The sequence below is a fragment of the Gossypium raimondii genome, unplaced genomic scaffold (genome assembly GCF_025698545.1).
Source record: "Gossypium raimondii isolate GPD5lz unplaced genomic scaffold, ASM2569854v1 Contig00030, whole genome shotgun sequence".
In the NCBI taxonomy this organism is placed as follows: domain Eukaryota; kingdom Viridiplantae; phylum Streptophyta; class Magnoliopsida; order Malvales; family Malvaceae; genus Gossypium; species Gossypium raimondii.
In genome coordinates this window covers 1-17316 of record NW_026291189.1, presented here as the reverse complement: position 1 = coordinate 17316, position 17316 = coordinate 1, and the positions used below count along the sequence as shown (strand labels likewise).

At 42.1% G+C, this 17316-nt stretch overlaps 50 pseudogenes; all 50 read right to left on the bottom strand.

Moving 5' to 3' along the window:
• Positions 1 to 92: 92 nt before the first annotated feature.
• LOC128036690 (5S ribosomal RNA) lies at positions 93 to 205 on the bottom strand (annotated as a pseudogene).
• Positions 206 to 382: 177 nt separating this feature from the next.
• LOC128036696 (5S ribosomal RNA) lies at positions 383 to 495 on the bottom strand (annotated as a pseudogene).
• A 177-nt stretch (positions 496 to 672) lies between these two features.
• LOC128036698 (5S ribosomal RNA) lies at positions 673 to 785 on the bottom strand (annotated as a pseudogene).
• A 178-nt stretch (positions 786 to 963) lies between these two features.
• LOC128036697 (5S ribosomal RNA) lies at positions 964 to 1076 on the bottom strand (annotated as a pseudogene).
• A 176-nt stretch (positions 1077 to 1252) lies between these two features.
• Positions 1253 to 1367, bottom strand: LOC128036694 (5S ribosomal RNA; annotated as a pseudogene).
• A 177-nt stretch (positions 1368 to 1544) lies between these two features.
• On the bottom strand, positions 1545 to 1658 carry LOC128036699 (5S ribosomal RNA; annotated as a pseudogene).
• A 174-nt stretch (positions 1659 to 1832) lies between these two features.
• Positions 1833 to 1947, bottom strand: LOC128036740 (5S ribosomal RNA; annotated as a pseudogene).
• Positions 1948 to 2412: 465 nt separating this feature from the next.
• LOC128036688 (5S ribosomal RNA) lies at positions 2413 to 2525 on the bottom strand (annotated as a pseudogene).
• A 175-nt stretch (positions 2526 to 2700) lies between these two features.
• Positions 2701 to 2816, bottom strand: LOC128036777 (5S ribosomal RNA; annotated as a pseudogene).
• Positions 2817 to 2992: 176 nt separating this feature from the next.
• LOC128036716 (5S ribosomal RNA) lies at positions 2993 to 3106 on the bottom strand (annotated as a pseudogene).
• Positions 3107 to 3288: 182 nt separating this feature from the next.
• On the bottom strand, positions 3289 to 3403 carry LOC128036730 (5S ribosomal RNA; annotated as a pseudogene).
• A 176-nt stretch (positions 3404 to 3579) lies between these two features.
• LOC128036774 (5S ribosomal RNA) lies at positions 3580 to 3693 on the bottom strand (annotated as a pseudogene).
• Positions 3694 to 3868: 175 nt separating this feature from the next.
• LOC128036724 (5S ribosomal RNA) lies at positions 3869 to 3981 on the bottom strand (annotated as a pseudogene).
• A 175-nt stretch (positions 3982 to 4156) lies between these two features.
• LOC128036782 (5S ribosomal RNA) lies at positions 4157 to 4270 on the bottom strand (annotated as a pseudogene).
• A 176-nt stretch (positions 4271 to 4446) lies between these two features.
• LOC128036756 (5S ribosomal RNA) lies at positions 4447 to 4561 on the bottom strand (annotated as a pseudogene).
• Positions 4562 to 5027: 466 nt separating this feature from the next.
• On the bottom strand, positions 5028 to 5141 carry LOC128036704 (5S ribosomal RNA; annotated as a pseudogene).
• Positions 5142 to 5318: 177 nt separating this feature from the next.
• LOC128036706 (5S ribosomal RNA) lies at positions 5319 to 5432 on the bottom strand (annotated as a pseudogene).
• Positions 5433 to 5610: 178 nt separating this feature from the next.
• LOC128036773 (5S ribosomal RNA) lies at positions 5611 to 5724 on the bottom strand (annotated as a pseudogene).
• Positions 5725 to 5900: 176 nt separating this feature from the next.
• Positions 5901 to 6015, bottom strand: LOC128036692 (5S ribosomal RNA; annotated as a pseudogene).
• Positions 6016 to 6481: 466 nt separating this feature from the next.
• LOC128036723 (5S ribosomal RNA) lies at positions 6482 to 6594 on the bottom strand (annotated as a pseudogene).
• Positions 6595 to 7351: 757 nt separating this feature from the next.
• LOC128036755 (5S ribosomal RNA) lies at positions 7352 to 7465 on the bottom strand (annotated as a pseudogene).
• Positions 7466 to 7931: 466 nt separating this feature from the next.
• Positions 7932 to 8046, bottom strand: LOC128036741 (5S ribosomal RNA; annotated as a pseudogene).
• A 177-nt stretch (positions 8047 to 8223) lies between these two features.
• LOC128036746 (5S ribosomal RNA) lies at positions 8224 to 8338 on the bottom strand (annotated as a pseudogene).
• A 179-nt stretch (positions 8339 to 8517) lies between these two features.
• LOC128036684 (5S ribosomal RNA) lies at positions 8518 to 8629 on the bottom strand (annotated as a pseudogene).
• Positions 8630 to 8804: 175 nt separating this feature from the next.
• LOC128036754 (5S ribosomal RNA) lies at positions 8805 to 8919 on the bottom strand (annotated as a pseudogene).
• A 176-nt stretch (positions 8920 to 9095) lies between these two features.
• Positions 9096 to 9207, bottom strand: LOC128036736 (5S ribosomal RNA; annotated as a pseudogene).
• Positions 9208 to 9383: 176 nt separating this feature from the next.
• Positions 9384 to 9499, bottom strand: LOC128036766 (5S ribosomal RNA; annotated as a pseudogene).
• A 177-nt stretch (positions 9500 to 9676) lies between these two features.
• LOC128036715 (5S ribosomal RNA) lies at positions 9677 to 9790 on the bottom strand (annotated as a pseudogene).
• Positions 9791 to 9967: 177 nt separating this feature from the next.
• LOC128036748 (5S ribosomal RNA) lies at positions 9968 to 10082 on the bottom strand (annotated as a pseudogene).
• Positions 10083 to 10552: 470 nt separating this feature from the next.
• Positions 10553 to 10666, bottom strand: LOC128036781 (5S ribosomal RNA; annotated as a pseudogene).
• A 176-nt stretch (positions 10667 to 10842) lies between these two features.
• On the bottom strand, positions 10843 to 10957 carry LOC128036753 (5S ribosomal RNA; annotated as a pseudogene).
• A 462-nt stretch (positions 10958 to 11419) lies between these two features.
• Positions 11420 to 11535, bottom strand: LOC128036743 (5S ribosomal RNA; annotated as a pseudogene).
• Positions 11536 to 11711: 176 nt separating this feature from the next.
• Positions 11712 to 11825, bottom strand: LOC128036772 (5S ribosomal RNA; annotated as a pseudogene).
• Positions 11826 to 12007: 182 nt separating this feature from the next.
• Positions 12008 to 12122, bottom strand: LOC128036722 (5S ribosomal RNA; annotated as a pseudogene).
• A 176-nt stretch (positions 12123 to 12298) lies between these two features.
• Positions 12299 to 12414, bottom strand: LOC128036742 (5S ribosomal RNA; annotated as a pseudogene).
• A 177-nt stretch (positions 12415 to 12591) lies between these two features.
• On the bottom strand, positions 12592 to 12705 carry LOC128036771 (5S ribosomal RNA; annotated as a pseudogene).
• A 175-nt stretch (positions 12706 to 12880) lies between these two features.
• On the bottom strand, positions 12881 to 12995 carry LOC128036693 (5S ribosomal RNA; annotated as a pseudogene).
• A 176-nt stretch (positions 12996 to 13171) lies between these two features.
• On the bottom strand, positions 13172 to 13285 carry LOC128036770 (5S ribosomal RNA; annotated as a pseudogene).
• Positions 13286 to 13464: 179 nt separating this feature from the next.
• LOC128036752 (5S ribosomal RNA) lies at positions 13465 to 13579 on the bottom strand (annotated as a pseudogene).
• Positions 13580 to 13757: 178 nt separating this feature from the next.
• Positions 13758 to 13871, bottom strand: LOC128036703 (5S ribosomal RNA; annotated as a pseudogene).
• A 175-nt stretch (positions 13872 to 14046) lies between these two features.
• LOC128036767 (5S ribosomal RNA) lies at positions 14047 to 14159 on the bottom strand (annotated as a pseudogene).
• A 176-nt stretch (positions 14160 to 14335) lies between these two features.
• LOC128036765 (5S ribosomal RNA) lies at positions 14336 to 14451 on the bottom strand (annotated as a pseudogene).
• Positions 14452 to 14627: 176 nt separating this feature from the next.
• LOC128036709 (5S ribosomal RNA) lies at positions 14628 to 14741 on the bottom strand (annotated as a pseudogene).
• A 468-nt stretch (positions 14742 to 15209) lies between these two features.
• LOC128036735 (5S ribosomal RNA) lies at positions 15210 to 15321 on the bottom strand (annotated as a pseudogene).
• Positions 15322 to 15500: 179 nt separating this feature from the next.
• On the bottom strand, positions 15501 to 15614 carry LOC128036708 (5S ribosomal RNA; annotated as a pseudogene).
• Positions 15615 to 15793: 179 nt separating this feature from the next.
• LOC128036749 (5S ribosomal RNA) lies at positions 15794 to 15908 on the bottom strand (annotated as a pseudogene).
• Positions 15909 to 16084: 176 nt separating this feature from the next.
• On the bottom strand, positions 16085 to 16198 carry LOC128036705 (5S ribosomal RNA; annotated as a pseudogene).
• Positions 16199 to 16375: 177 nt separating this feature from the next.
• On the bottom strand, positions 16376 to 16490 carry LOC128036764 (5S ribosomal RNA; annotated as a pseudogene).
• Positions 16491 to 16666: 176 nt separating this feature from the next.
• LOC128036769 (5S ribosomal RNA) lies at positions 16667 to 16780 on the bottom strand (annotated as a pseudogene).
• A 179-nt stretch (positions 16781 to 16959) lies between these two features.
• On the bottom strand, positions 16960 to 17075 carry LOC128036744 (5S ribosomal RNA; annotated as a pseudogene).
• Between the last annotated feature and the right edge of the window lie 241 nt (positions 17076 to 17316).

Here is a 17316-nt window from a genome sequence, read left to right as displayed (position 1 = left end):
TCAAATTATTTATTTCACAAAACGAAAATAACGAATGAGTTACACCACGCCGAGAAAATGCAACTAAAAAAACATTCTATGAAATAAAATGGAGGGTGCAACACGAGGACTTCCTGTGAGGTCACCCATCCTAGTACTACTCTCGCCAAGCACGCTTAATCATGAGTTCGATGGGATCCGCATTAGTGCCGGTATGATCGCACCCACCAACTCTTGCGCAATCTATTCATATAAAGGTCGCCTTTATCGCACTTGCGCCGAATTTAAATGCAAATTTGACCAAATATCGCTTCAAATTGTTTATTTCACAAAACGCAAATAACGAATGAGTTACACCACGCCGAGAAAATGCAACTAAAAAAAATTATATGAAATAAAATGGAGGGTGCAACACGAGGACTTCCTGTGAGGTCACCCATCCTAGTACTACTCGCCAAGCACGCTTAATCATGAGTTCTAATGGGATCCGGCATTAGTGCCGGTATGATCGCACCCGCCAACTCTTGCGCAATCTATTCATATAAAGGTTGCCCTTATCGCACTTGCGCCAATTTAAATGCAAATTTGACCAAATATCGCTCCAAATTATTTATTTCACAAAACGAAAATAACGAATGAGTTACACCACGCCGAGAAAATGCAACTAAAAAAACATTCTATGAAATAAAATGGAGGGTGCAACACGAGGACTTCCTGAGGTCACCCATCCTAGTACTACTCTCGCCAAGCACGCTTAATCATGGAGTTCGATGGGATCCGGCATTAGTGCCGGTATGATCGCACCTGCCAACTCTTGCGCAATCTATTCATATAAAGGTTGCCTTTATCGCACTTGCGCCGAATTTAAATGCAAATTTGACCAAATATCGCTCCAAATTATTTATTTCACAAAACGAAAATAACGAATGAGTTACACCACGCCGAGAAAATGCAACTAAAAAAACATTCTATGAAATAAAATGGAGGGTGCAACACGAGGACTTCCTGAGGTCACCCATCCTAGTACTACTCTCGCCAAGCACGCTTAATCATGGAGTTCGATGGGATCCGGCATTAGTGCCGGTATGATCGCACTCGCCAACTCTTGCGCAATCTATTCATATAAAGGTCGCCTTTATCGCACTTGCGCCAATTTAAATGCAAATTTGACCAAATATCGCTTCAAATTGTTTATTTCACAAAACGCAAATAACGAATGAGTTACACCACGCCGAGAAAATGCAACTAAAAAAAATTATATGAAATAAAATGGAGGGTGCAACACGAGGACTTCCTGTGAGGTCACCCATCCTAGTACTACTCTCGCCAAGCACGCTTAATCATGAGTTCTAATGCGATCCGGCATTAGTGCCGGTATGATCGCACCTGCCAACTCTTGCGCAATCTATTCATATAAAGGTTGCCCTCGATCGCACTTGCGCCGAATTTAAATGCAAATTGACCAATATCGCTCCTAATTATTTATTTCACAAAACGAAAATAACGAATGAGTTACACCACGCCGAGAAAATGCAACTAAAAAAACATTCTATGAAATAAAATGGAGGGTGCAACACGAGGACTTCCTGTGAGGTCACCCATCCTAGTACTACTCTCGCCAAGCACGCTTAATCATGAGTTCGATGGGATCCGGCATTAGTGCCGGTATGATCGCACCACAACTCTTGCGCAATCTATTCATATAAAGGTCGCCTTTATCGCACTTGCGCCAATTTAAATGCAAATTTGACCAAATATCGCTTCAAATTGTTTATTTCACAAAACGCAAATAACGAATGAGTTACACCACGCCGAGAAAATGCAACTAAAAAAAATTATATGAAATAAAATGGAGGGTGCAACACGAGGACTTCCTGTGAGGTCACCCATCCTAGTACTACTCTCGCCAAGCACGCTTAATCATGAGTTCTAATGGGATCCGGCATTAGTGCCGGTATGATCGCACCCGCCAACTCTTGCGCAATCTATTCATATAAAGGTTGCCCGATCGCACTTGCGCCGAATTTAAATGCAAATTTGACCAAATATCGCTCCAAATTATTTATTTCACAAAACGAAAATAACGAATGAGTTACACCACGCCGAGAAAATGCAACTAAAAAAACATTCTATGAAATAAAATGGAGGGTGCAACACGAGGACTTCCTGAGGTCACCCATCCTAGTACTACTCTCGCCAAGCACGCTTAATCATGAGTTCTAATGGATCCGGCATTAGTGCCGGTATGATCGCACTCGCCAACTCTTGCGCAATCTATTCATATAAAGGTTGCCCTTATCGCACTTGCGCCGAATTTAAATGCAAATTGACCAATATCGCTCCTAATTATTTATTTCACAAAACGAAAATAACGAATGAGTTACACCACGCCGAGAAAATGCAACTAAAAAAACATTCTATGAAATAAAATGGAGGGTGCAACACGAGGACTTCCTGTGAGGTCACCCATCCTAGTACTACTCTCGCCAAGCACGCTTAATCATGAGTTCGATGGGATCCGCATTAGTGCCGGTATGATCGCACCCGCCAACTCTTGCGCAATCTATTCATATAAAGGTCGCCTTTATCGCACTTGCGCCAATTTAAATGCAAATTTGACCAAATATCGCTTCAAATTGTTTATTTCACAAAACGCAAATAACGAATGAGTTACACCACGCCGAGAAAATGCAACTAAAAAAATTATATGAAATAAAATGGAGGGTGCAACACGAGGACTTCCTGTGAGGTCACCCATCCTAGTACTACTCTCGCCAAGCACGCTTAATCATGGAGTTCTAATGCGATCCGGCATTAGTGCCGGTATGATCGCACCCGCCAACTCTTGCGCAATCTATTCATATAAAGGTTGCCCTTATCGCACTTGCGCCGAATTTAAATGCAAATTGACCAATATCGCTCCTAATTATTTATTTCACAAAACGAAAATAACGAATGAGTTACACCACGCCGAGAAAATGCAACTAAAAAAACATTCTATGAAATAAAATGGAGGGTGCAACACGAGGACTTCCTGCGAGGTCACCCATCCTAGTACTACTCTCGCCAAGCACGCTTAATCATGAGTTCGATGGGATCCGGCATTAGTGCCGGTATGATCGCACCTGCCAACTCTCAAGCGCAATCTATTCATATAAAGGTCGCCTTTATCGCACTTGCGCCTGCCAATTTAAATGCAAATTTGACCAAATATCGCTTCAAATTGTTTATTTCACAAAACGCAAATAACGAATGAGTTACACCACGCCGAGAAAATGCAACTAAAAAAAATTATATGAAATAAAATGGAGGGTGCAACACGAGGACTTCCTGTGAGGTCACCCATCCTAGTACTACTCTCGCCAAGCACGCTTAATCATGAGTTCTAATGCGATCCGGCATTAGTGCCGGTATGATCGCACTGCCAACTCTTGCGCAATCTATTCATATAAAGGTTGCCTTTATCGCACTTGCGCCGAATTTAAATGCAAATTTGACCAATATCGCTCCTAATTATTTATTTCACAAAACGAAAATAACGAATGAGTTACACCACGCCGAGAAAATGCAACTAAAAAAACATTCTATGAAATAAAATGGAGGGTGCAACACGAGGACTTCCTGTGAGGTCACCCATCCTAGTACTACTCTCGCCAAGCACGCTTAATCATGAGTTCGATGGGATCCGGCATTAGTGCCGGTATGATCGCACCCGCCAACTCTTGCGCAATCTATTCATATAAAGGTCGCCTTATCGCACTTGCGCCGAATTTAAATGCAAATTTGACCAAATATCGCTTCAAATTGTTTATTTCACAAAACGCAAATAACGAATGAGTTACACCACGCCGAGAAAATGCAACTAAAAAAATTATATGAAATAAAATGGAGGGTGCAACACGAGGACTTCCTGAGGTCACCCATCCTAGTACTACTCTCGCCAAGCACGCTTAATCATGAGTTCTAATGCGATCCGGCATTAGTGCCGGTATGATCGCACCCACAACTCTTGCGCAATCTATTCATATAAAGGTTGCCCTTATCGCACTTGCGCCGAATTTAAATGCAAATTGACCAATATCGCTCCTAATTATTTATTTCACAAAACGAAAATAACGAATGAGTTACACCACGCCGAGAAAATGCAACTAAAAAAACATTCTATGAAATAAAATGGAGGGTGCAACACGAGGACTTCCTGCGAGGTCACCCATCCTAGTACTACTCTCGCCAAGCACGCTTAATCATGAGTTCGATGGGATCCGGCATTAGTGCCGGTATGATCGCACCCGCCAACTCTTGCGCAATCTATTCATATAAAGGTCGCCTTTATCGCACTTGCGCCGAATTTAAATGCAAATTTGACCAAATATCGCTTCAAATTGTTTATTTCACAAAACGCAAATAACGAATGAGTTACACCACGCCGAGAAAATGCAACTAAAAAAATTATATGAAATAAAATGGAGGGTGCAACACGAGGACTTCCTGTGAGGTCACCCATCCTAGTACTACTCTCGCCAAGCACGCTTAATCATGAGTTCTAATGCGATCCGGCATTAGTGCCGGTATGATCGCACCCGCCAACTCTTGCGCAATCTATTCATATAAAGGTTGCCCTCGATCGCACTTGCGCCGAATTTAAATGCAAATTGACCAATATCGCTCCTAATTATTTATTTCACAAAACGAAAATAACGAATGAGTTACACCACGCCGAGAAAATGCAACTAAAAAAACATTCTATGAAATAAAATGGAGGGTGCAACACGAGGACTTCCTGAGGTCACCCATCCTAGTACTACTCTCGCCAAGCACGCTTAATCATGAGTTCGATGGGATCCGGCATTAGTGCCGGTATGATCGCACCTGCCAACTCTTGCGCAATCTATTCATATAAAGGTCCCCTTATCGCACTTGCGCCCGAATTTAAATGCAAATTTGACCAAATATCGCTTCAAATTGTTTATTTCACAAAACGCAAATAACGAATGAGTTACACCACGCCGAGAAAATGCAACTAAAAAAATTTATATGAAATAAAATGGAGGGTGCAACACGAGGACTTCCTGTGAGGTCACCCATCCTAGTACTACTCTCGCCAAGCACGCTTAATCATGAGTTCTAATGGATCCGGCATTAGTGCCGGTATGATCGCACCCGCCAACTCTTGCGCAATCTATTCATATAAAGGTTGCCCTTATCGCACTTGCGCCGAATTTAAATGCAAATTGACCAAATATCGCTCCTAATTATTTATTTCACAAAACGAAAATAACGAATGAGTTACACCACGCCGAGAAAATGCAACTAAAAAAACATTCTATGAAATAAAATGGAGGGTGCAACACGAGGACTTCCTGTGAGGTCACCCATCCTAGTACTACTCTCGCCAAGCACGCTTAATCATGAGTTCGATGGGATCCGGCATTAGTGCCGGTATGATCGCACTCCCAACTCTTGCGCAATCTATTCATATAAAGGTTGCCCTTATCGCACTTGCGCCGAATTTAAATGCAAATTTGACCAAATATCGCTTCCTAATTATTTATTTCACAAAACGAAAATAACGAATGAGTTACACCACGCCGAGAAAATGCAACTAAAAAAACATTCTATGAAATAAAATGGAGGGTGCAACACGAGGACTTCCTGTGAGGTCACCCATCCTAGTACTACTCTCGCCAAGCACGCTTAATCATGAGTTCGATGGGATCCGGCATTAGTGCCGGTATGATCGCACCCGCCAACTCTTGCGCAATCTATTCATATAAAGGTCGCCTTTATCGCACTTGCGCCGAATTTAAATGCAAATTTGACCAAATATCGCTTCAAATTGTTTATTTCACAAAACGCAAATAACGAATGAGTTACACCACGCCGAGAAAATGCAACTAAAAAAATTATATGAAATAAAATGGAGGGTGCAACACGAGGACTTCCTGTGAGGTCACCCATCCTAGTACTACTCTCGCCAAGCACGCTTAATCATGAGTTCTAATGCGATCCGGCATTAGTGCCGGTATGATCGCACTCCGCCAACTCTTGCGCAATCTATTCATATAAAGGTTGCCCTTATCGCACTTGCGCCGAATTTAAATGCAAATTGACCAATATCGCTCCTAATTATTTATTTCACAAAACGAAAATAACGAATGAGTTACACCACGCCGAGAAAATGCAACTAAAAAAACATTCTATGAAATAAAATGGAGGGTGCAACACGAGGACTTCCTGAGGTCACCCATCCTAGTACTACTCTCGCCAAGCACGCTTAATCATGAGTTCGATGGGATCCGGCATTAGTGCCGGTATGATCGCACTGGCCAACTCTTGCGCAATCTATTCATATAAAGGTCGCCTTTATCGCACTTGCGCCGAATTTAAATGCAAATTTGACCAAATATCGCTTCAAATTGTTTATTTCACAAAACGCAAATAACGAATGAGTTACACCACGCCGAGAAAATGCAACTAAAAAAAATTATATGAAATAAAATGGAGGGTGCAACACGAGGACTTCCTGAGGTCACCCATCCTAGTACTACTCTCGCCAAGCACGCTTAATCATGAGTTCTAATGCGATCCGGCATTAGTGCCGGTATGATCGCACCCGCCAACTCTTGCGCAATCTATTCATATAAAGGTTGCCCTCGATCGCACTTGCGCCGAATTTAAATGCAAATTGACCAAATATCGCTCCTAATTATTTATTTCACAAAACGAAAATAACGAATGAGTTACACCACGCCGAGAAAATGCAACTAAAAAAACATTCTATGAAATAAAATGGAGGGTGCAACACGAGGACTTCCTGCAGAGGTCACCCATCCTAGTACTACTCTCGCCAAGCACGCTTAATCATGAGTTCGATGGGATCCGGCATTAGTGCCGGTATGATCGCACCCGCCAACTCTTGCGCAATCTATTCATATAAAGGTCGCCTTATCGCACTTGCGCCAAATTTAAATGCAAATTTGACCAAATATCGCTTCAAATTGTTTATTTCACAAAACGCAAATAACGAATGAGTTACACCACGCCGAGAAAATGCAACTAAAAAAATTATATGAAATAAAATGGAGGGTGCAACACGAGGACTTCCTGAGGTCACCCATCCTAGTACTACTCTCGCCAAGCACGCTTAATCATGAGTTCTAATGGATCCGGCATTAGTGCCGGTATGATCGCACCTGCCAACTCTTGCGCAATCTATTCATATAAAGGTTGCCCTTATCGCACTTGCGCCGAATTTAAATGCAAATTGACCAAATATCGCTCCTAATTATTTATTTCACAAAACGAAAATAACGAATGAGTTACACCACGCCGAGAAAATGCAACTAAAAAAACATTCTATGAAATAAAATGGAGGGTGCAACACGAGGACTTCCTGCGAGGTCACCCATCCTAGTACTACTCGCCCAAGCACGCTTAATCATGGAGTTCGATGGGATCCGGCATTAGTGCCGGTATGATCGCACCCGCCAACTCTCATGCAATCTATTCATATAAAGGTTGCCCTTATCGCACTTGCGCCAATTTAAATGCAAATTTGACCAAATATCGCTCCAAATTATTTATTTCACAAAACGAAAATAACGAATGAGTTACACCACGCCGAGAAAATGCAACTAAAAAAACATTCTATGAAATAAAATGGAGGGTGCAACACGAGGACTTCCTGTGAGGTCACCCATCCTAGTACTACTCTCGCCAAGCACGCTTAATCATGAGTTCGATGGGATCCGGCATTAGTGCCGGTATGATCGCACTGCCAACTCTTGCGCAATCTATTCATATAAAGGTCGCCTTTATCGCACTTGCGCCGAATTTAAATGCAAATTTGACCAAATATCGCTTCAAATTGTTTATTTCACAAAACGCAAATAACGAATGAGTTACACCACGCCGAGAAAATGCAACTAAAAAAATTATATGAAATAAAATGGAGGGTGCAACACGAGGACTTCCTGCGAGGTCACCCATCCTAGTACTACTCTCGCCAAGCACGCTTAATCATGAGTTCTAATGGGATCCGGCATTAGTGCCGGTATGATCGCACCCGCCAACTCTTGCGCAATCTATTCATATAAAGGTTGCCCTTTATCGCACTTGCGCCGAATTTAAATGCAAATTGACCAATATCGCTCCAAATTATTTATTTCACAAAACGAAAATAACGAATGAGTTACACCACGCCGAGAAAATGCAACTAAAAAAACATTCTATGAAATAAAATGGAGGGTGCAACACGAGGACTTCCTGTGAGGTCACCCATCCTAGTACTACTCTCGCCAAGCACGCTTAATCATGGAGTTCGATGGGATCCGGCATTAGTGCCGGTATGATCGCACCTGCCAACTCTTGCGCAATCTATTCATATAAAGGTTGCCCTTTATCGCACTTGCGCCGAATTTAAATGCAAATTTGACCAAATATCGCTCCAAATTATTTATTTCACAAAACGAAAATAACGAATGAGTTACACCACGCCGAGAAAATGCAACTAAAAAAACATTCTATGAAATAAAATGGAGGGTGCAACACGAGGACTTCCTGAGGTCACCCATCCTAGTACTACTCGCCCAAGCACGCTTAATCATGGAGTTCGATGGGATCCGGCATTAGTGCCGGTATGATCGCACCTGCCAACTCTTGCGCAATCTATTCATATAAAGGTCGCCTTTATCGCACTTGCGCCAATTTAAATGCAAATTTGACCAAATATCGCTTCAAATTGTTTATTTCACAAAACGCAAATAACGAATGAGTTACACCACGCCGAGAAAATGCAACTAAAAAAATTATATGAAATAAAATGGAGGGTGCAACACGAGGACTTCCTGTGAGGTCACCCATCCTAGTACTACTCTCGCCAAGCACGCTTAATCATGAGTTCTAATGCGATCCGGCATTAGTGCCGGTATGATCGCACCCGCCAACTCTTGCGCAATCTATTCATATAAAGGTTGCCCTTATCGCACTTGCGCCGAATTTAAATGCAAATTGACCAATATCGCTCCTAATTATTTATTTCACAAAACGAAAATAACGAATGAGTTACACCACGCCGAGAAAATGCAACTAAAAAAACATTCTATGAAATAAAATGGAGGGTGCAACACGAGGACTTCCTGAGGTCACCCATCCTAGTACTACTCTCGCCAAGCACGCTTAATCATGAGTTCGATGGGATCCGGCATTAGTGCCGGTATGATCGCACCCGCCAACTCTTGCGCAATCTATTCATATAAAGGTCGCCTTTATCGCACTTGCGCCGAATTTAAATGCAAATTTGACCAAATATCGCTTCAAATTGTTTATTTCACAAAACGCAAATAACGAATGAGTTACACCACGCCGAGAAAATGCAACTAAAAAAATTATATGAAATAAAATGGAGGGTGCAACACGAGGACTTCCTGTGAGGTCACCCATCCTAGTACTACTCTCGCCAAGCACGCTTAATCATGGAGTTCTAATGCGATCCGGCATTAGTGCCGGTATGATCGCACCCGCCAACTCTTGCGCAATCTATTCATATAAAGGTTGCCCTCGATCGCACTTGCGCCGAATTTAAATGCAAATTGACCAATATCGCTCCTAATTATTTATTTCACAAAACGAAAATAACGAATGAGTTACACCACGCCGAGAAAATGCAACTAAAAAAACATTCTATGAAATAAAATGGAGGGTGCAACACGAGGACTTCCTGCGAGGTCACCCATCCTAGTACTACTCTCGCCAAGCACGCTTAATCATGAGTTCGATGGGATCCGGCATTAGTGCCGGTATGATCGCACCTGCCAACTCTCTGCGCAATCTATTCATATAAAGGTCGCCTTTATCGCACTTGCGCCGAATTTAAATGCAAATTTGACCAAATATCGCTTCAAATTGTTTATTTCACAAAACGCAAATAACGAATGAGTTACACCACGCCGAGAAAATGCAACTAAAAAAATTATATGAAATAAAATGGAGGGTGCAACACGAGGACTTCCTGTGAGGTCACCCATCCTAGTACTACTCTCGCCAAGCACGCTTAATCATGAGTTCTAATGGGATCCGGCATTAGTGCCGGTATGATCGCACTCACAACTCTTGCGCAATCTATTCATATAAAGGTTGCCTTATCGCACTTGCGCCGAATTTAAATGCAAATTGACCAAATATCGCTCCAAATTATTTATTTCACAAAACGAAAATAACGAATGAGTTACACCACGCCGAGAAAATGCAACTAAAAAAACATTCTATGAAATAAAATGGAGGGTGCAACACGAGGACTTCCTGTGAGGTCACCCATCCTAGTACTACTCTCGCCAAGCACGCTTAATCATGAGTTCGATGGGATCCGGCATTAGTGCCGGTATGATCGCACTGGCCAACTCTTGCGCAATCTATTCATATAAAGGTTGCCCTTATCGCATCGCACTTGCGCCGAATTTAAATGCAAATTGACCAATATCGCTCCAAATTATTTATTTCACAAAACGAAAATAACGAATGAGTTACACCACGCCGAGAAAATGCAACTAAAAAAACATTCTATGAAATAAAATGGAGGGTGCAACACGAGGACTTCCTGCGAGGTCACCCATCCTAGTACTACTCTCGCCAAGCACGCTTAATCATGAGTTCGATGGGATCCGGCATTAGTGCCGGTATGATCGCACCCGCCAACTCTTGCGCAATCTATTCATATAAAGGTCGCCTTTATCGCACTTGCGCCGAATTTAAATGCAAATTTGACCAAATATCGCTTCAAATTGTTTATTTCACAAAACGCAAATAACGAATGAGTTACACCACGCCGAGAAAATGCAACTAAAAAAATTATATGAAATAAAATGGAGGGTGCAACACGAGGACTTCCTGTGAGGTCACCCATCCTAGTACTACTCTCGCCAAGCACGCTTAATCATGAGTTCTAATGCGATCCGGCATTAGTGCCGGTATGATCGCACCCACAACTCTTGCGCAATCTATTCATATAAAGGTTGCCCTTATCGCACTTGCGCCGAATTTAAATGCAAATTGACCAATATCGCTCCTAATTATTTATTTCACAAAACGAAAATAACGAATGAGTTACACCACGCCGAGAAAATGCAACTAAAAAAACATTCTATGAAATAAAATGGAGGGTGCAACACGAGGACTTCCTGTGAGGTCACCCATCCTAGTACTACTCTCGCCAAGCACGCTTAATCATGAGTTCGATGGGATCCGGCATTAGTGCCGGTATGATCGCACTGCCAACTCTTGCAAATCTATTCATATAAAGGTCGCCTTTATCGCACTTGCGCCAATTTAAATGCAAATTTGACCAAATATCGCTTCAAATTGTTTATTTCACAAAACGCAAATAACGAATGAGTTACACCACGCCGAGAAAATGCAACTAAAAAAATTATATGAAATAAAATGGAGGGTGCAACACGAGGACTTCCTGTGAGGTCACCCATCCTAGTACTACTCTCGCCAAGCACGCTTAATCATGGAGTTCTAATGCGATCCGGCATTAGTGCCGGTATGATCGCACCTGCCAACTCTTGCGCAATCTATTCATATAAAGGTTGCCCTTATCGCACTTGCGCCGAATTTAAATGCAAATTGACCAATATCGCTCCTAATTATTTATTTCACAAAACGAAAATAACGAATGAGTTACACCACGCCGAGAAAATGCAACTAAAAAAACATTCTATGAAATAAAATGGAGGGTGCAACACGAGGACTTCCTGTGAGGTCACCCATCCTAGTACTACTCTCGCCAAGCACGCTTAATCATGAGTTCGATGGGATCCGGCATTAGTGCCGGTATGATCGCACCCTGCCAACTCTTGCGCAATCTATTCATATAAAGGTTGCCCTTATCGCACTTGCGCCGCCGAATTTAAATGCAAATTTGACCAAATATCGCTCCAAATTATTTATTTCACAAAACGAAAATAACGAATGAGTTACACCACGCCGAGAAAATGCAACTAAAAAAACATTCTATGAAATAAAATGGAGGGTGCAACACGAGGACTTCCTGTGAGGTCACCCATCCTAGTACTACTCTCGCCAAGCACGCTTAATCATGGAGTTCGATGGGATCCGGCATTAGTGCCGGTATGATCGCACCCGCCAACTCTTGCGCAATCTATTCATATAAAGGTCGCCTTTATCGCACTTGCGCCGAATTTAAATGCAAATTTGACCAAATATCGCTTCAAATTGTTTATTTCACAAAACGCAAATAACGAATGAGTTACACCACGCCGAGAAAATGCAACTAAAAAAATTATATGAAATAAAATGGAGGGTGCAACACGAGGACTTCCTGTGAGGTCACCCATCCTAGTACTACTCTCGCCAAGCACGCTTAATCATGGAGTTCTAATGCGATCCGGCATTAGTGCCGGTATGATCGCACCTGCCAACTCTTGCGCAATCTATTCATATAAAGGTTGCCCCGATCGCACTTGCGCCCGAATTTAAATGCAAATTGACCAATATCGCTCCTAATTATTTATTTCACAAAACGAAAATAACGAATGAGTTACACCACGCCGAGAAAATGCAACTAAAAAAACATTCTATGAAATAAAATGGAGGGTGCAACACGAGGACTTCCTGTGAGGTCACCCATCCTAGTACTACTCTCGCCAAGCACGCTTAATCATGAGTTCGATGGGATCCGGCATTAGTGCCGGTATGATCGCACCCGCCAACTCTTGCGCAATCTATTCATATAAAGGTCGCCTTTATCGCACTTGCGCCAATTTAAATGCAAATTTGACCAAATATCGCTTCAAATTGTTTATTTCACAAAACGCAAATAACGAATGAGTTACACCACGCCGAGAAAATGCAACTAAAAAAATTATATGAAATAAAATGGAGGGTGCAACACGAGGACTTCCTGTGAGGTCACCCATCCTAGTACTACTCTCGCCAAGCACGCTTAATCATGAGTTCTAATGCGATCCGGCATTAGTGCCGGTATGATCGCACCTGCCAACTCTTGCGCAATCTATTCATATAAAGGTTGCCTCGATCGCACTTGCGCCGAATTTAAATGCAAATTGACCAATATCGCTCCTAATTATTTATTTCACAAAACGAAAATAACGAATGAGTTACACCACGCCGAGAAAATGCAACTAAAAAAACATTCTATGAAATAAAATGGAGGGTGCAACACGAGGACTTCCTGTGAGGTCACCCATCCTAGTACTACTCTCGCCAAGCACGCTTAATCATGAGTTCGATGGGATCCGGCATTAGTGCCGGTATGATCGCACCCGCCAACTCTTGCGCAATCTATTCATATAAAGGTCGCCTTTATCGCACTTGCGCCGAATTTAAATGCAAATTTGACCAAATATCGCTTCAAATTGTTTATTTCACAAAACGCAAATAACGAATGAGTTACACCACGCCGAGAAAATGCAACTAAAAAAATTATTATATGAAATAAAATGGAGGGTGCAACACGAGGACTTCCTGTGAGGTCACCCATCCTAGTACTACTCTCGCCAAGCACGCTTAATCATGAGTTCTAATGCGATCCGGCATTAGTGCCGGTATGATCGCACCCACCAACTCTTGCGCAATCTATTCATATAAAGGTTGCCCTTATCGCACTTGCGCCGAATTTAAATGCAAATTTGACCAAATATCGCTCCTAATTATTTATTTCACAAAACGAAAATAACGAATGAGTTACACCACGCCGAGAAAATGCAACTAAAAAAACATTCTATGAAATAAAATGGAGGGTGCAACACGAGGACTTCCTGCGAGGTCACCCATCCTAGTACTACTCTCGCCAAGCACGCTTAATCATGGAGTTCGATGGATCCGGCATTAGTGCCGGTATGATCGCACCACAACTCTTGCGCAATCTATTCATATAAAGGTTGCCCTTATCGCACTTGCGCCGAATTTAAATGCAAATTTGACCAAATATCGCTCCAAATTATTTATTTCACAAAACGAAATAACGAATGAGTTACACCACGCCGAGAAAATGCAACTAAAAAAACATTCTATGAAATAAAATGGAGGGTGCAACACGAGGACTTCCTGAGGTCACCCATCCTAGTACTACTCTCGCCAAGCACGCTTAATCATGGAGTTCGATGGGATCCGGCATTAGTGCCGGTATGATCGCACCCACCAACTCTTGCGCAATCTATTCATATAAAGGTCGCCTTTATCGCACTTGCGCCGAATTTAAATGCAAATTTGACCAAATATCGCTTCAAATTGTTTATTTCACAAAACGCAAATAACGAATGAGTTACACCACGCCGAGAAAATGCAACTAAAAAAATTATATGAAATAAAATGGAGGGTGCAACACGAGGACTTCCTGTGAGGTCACCCATCCTAGTACTACTCTCGCCAAGCACGCTTAATCATGGAGTTCTAATGCGATCCGGCATTAGTGCCGGTATGATCGCACTGGCCAACTCTTGCGCAATCTATTCATATAAAGGTTGCCTTTATCGCACTTGCGCCGAATTTAAATGCAAATTGACCAATATCGCTCCTAATTATTTATTTCACAAAACGAAAATAACGAATGAGTTACACCACGCCGAGAAAATGCAACTAAAAAAACATTCTATGAAATAAAATGGAGGGTGCAACACGAGGACTTCCTGTGAGGTCACCCATCCTAGTACTACTCTCGCCAAGCACGCTTAATCATGAGTTCGATGGGATCCGGCATTAGTGCCGGTATGATCGCACCTCGCCAACTCTCATGCGCAATCTATTCATATAAAGGTCGCCTTTTATCGCACTTGCGCCGAATTTAAATGCAAATTTGACCAAATATCGCTTCAAATTGTTTATTTCACAAAACGCAAATAACGAATGAGTTACACCACGCCGAGAAAATGCAACTAAAAAAATTATATGAAATAAAATGGAGGGTGCAACACGAGGACTTCCTGAGGTCACCCATCCTAGTACTACTCTCGCCAAGCACGCTTAATCATGAGTTCTAATGGATCCGGCATTAGTGCCGGTATGATCGCACCACAACTCTTGCGCAATCTATTCATATAAAGGTTGCCCTCGATCGCACTTGCGCCGAATTTAAATGCAAATTTGACCAATATCGCTCCTAATTATTTATTTCACAAAACGAAAATAACGAATGAGTTACACCACGCCGAGAAAATGCAACTAAAAAAACATTCTATGAAATAAAATGGAGGGTGCAACACGAGGACTTCCTGAGGTCACCCATCCTAGTACTACTCTCGCCAAGCACGCTTAATCATGAGTTCGATGGGATCCGGCATTAGTGCCGGTATGATCGCACCCACCAACTCTTGCGCAATCTATTCATATAAAGGTTGCCCTTTATCGCACTTGCGCCGAATTTAAATGCAAATTTGACCAAATATCGCTCCAAATTATTTATTTCACAAAACGAAAATAACGAATGAGTTACACCACGCCGAGAAAATGCAACTAAAAAAACATTCTATGAAATAAAATGGAGGGTGCAACACGAGGACTTCCTGTGAGGTCACCCATCCTAGTACTACTCTCGCCAAGCACGCTTAATCATGAGTTCGATGGGATCCGGCATTAGTGCCGGTATGATCGCACCTGCCAACTCTCAAGCGCAATCTATTCATATAAAGGTCGCCTTTATCGCACTTGCGCCGAATTTAAATGCAAATTTGACCAAATATCGCTTCAAATTGTTTATTTCACAAAACGCAAATAACGAATGAGTTACACCACGCCGAGAAAATGCAACTAAAAAAAATTATATGAAATAAAATGGAGGGTGCAACACGAGGACTTCCTGTGAGGTCACCCATCCTAGTACTACTCTCGCCAAGCACGCTTAATCATGGAGTTCTAATGCGATCCGCATTAGTGCCGGTATGATCGCACCTGCCAACTCTTGCGCAATCTATTCATATAAAGGTTGCCCTCGATCGCACTTGCGCCAATTTAAATGCAAATTGACCAATATCGCTCCTAATTATTTATTTCACAAAACGAAAATAACGAATGAGTTACACCACGCCGAGAAAATGCAACTAAAAAAACATTCTATGAAATAAAATGGAGGGTGCAACACGAGGACTTCCTGTGAGGTCACCCATCCTAGTACTACTCTCGCCAAGCACGCTTAATCATGAGTTCGATGGGATCCGGCATTAGTGCCGGTATGATCGCACTCCGCCAACTCTTGCGCAATCTATTCATATAAAGGTCGCCTTTATCGCACTTGCGCCGAATTTAAATGCAAATTTGACCAAATATCGCTTCAAATTGTTTATTTCACAAAACGCAAATAACGAATGAGTTACACCACGCCGAGAAAATGCAACTAAAAAAATTATATGAAATAAAATGGAGGGTGCAACACGAGGACTTCCTGTGAGGTCACCCATCCTAGTACTACTCTCGCCAAGCACGCTTAATCATGAGTTCTAATGGGATCCGGCATTAGTGCCGGTATGATCGCACCGCCAACTCTTGCGCAATCTATTCATATAAAGGTTGCCCCGATCGCACTTGCGCCGAATTTAAATGCAAATTGACCAAATATCGCTCCTAATTATTTATTTCACAAAACGAAAATAACGAATGAGTTACACCACGCCGAGAAAATGCAACTAAAAAAACATTCTATGAAATAAAATGGAGGGTGCAACACGAGGACTTCCTGTGAGGTCACCCATCCTAGTACTACTCTCGCCAAGCACGCTTAATCATGAGTTCGATGGGATCCGGCATTAGTGCCGGTATGATCGCACCCACCAACTCTTGCGCAATCTATTCATATAAAGGTCGCCCTTTATCGCACTTGCGCCGAATTTAAATGCAAATTTGACCAAATATCGCTTCAAATTGTTTATTTCACAAAACGAAAATAACGAATGAGTTACACCACGCCGAGAAAATGCAACTAAAAAAACATTATATGAAATAAAATGGAGGGTGCAACACGAGGACTTCCTGTGAGGTCACCCATCCTAGTACTACTCTCGCCAAGCACGCTTAATCATGGAGTTCTAATGGGATCCGGCATTAGTGCCGGTATGATCGCACCTGCCAACTCTTGCGCAATCTATTCATATAAAGGTTGCCTTTATCGCACTTGCGCCGAATTTAAATGCAAATTTGACCAAATATCGCTTCAAATTATTTATTTCACAAAACGAAAATAACGAATGAGTTACACCACGCCGAGAAAATGCAACTAAAAAAACATTCTATGAAATAAAATGGAGGGTGCAACACGAGGACTTCCTGTGAGGTCACCCATCCTAGTACTACTCTCGCCAAGCACGC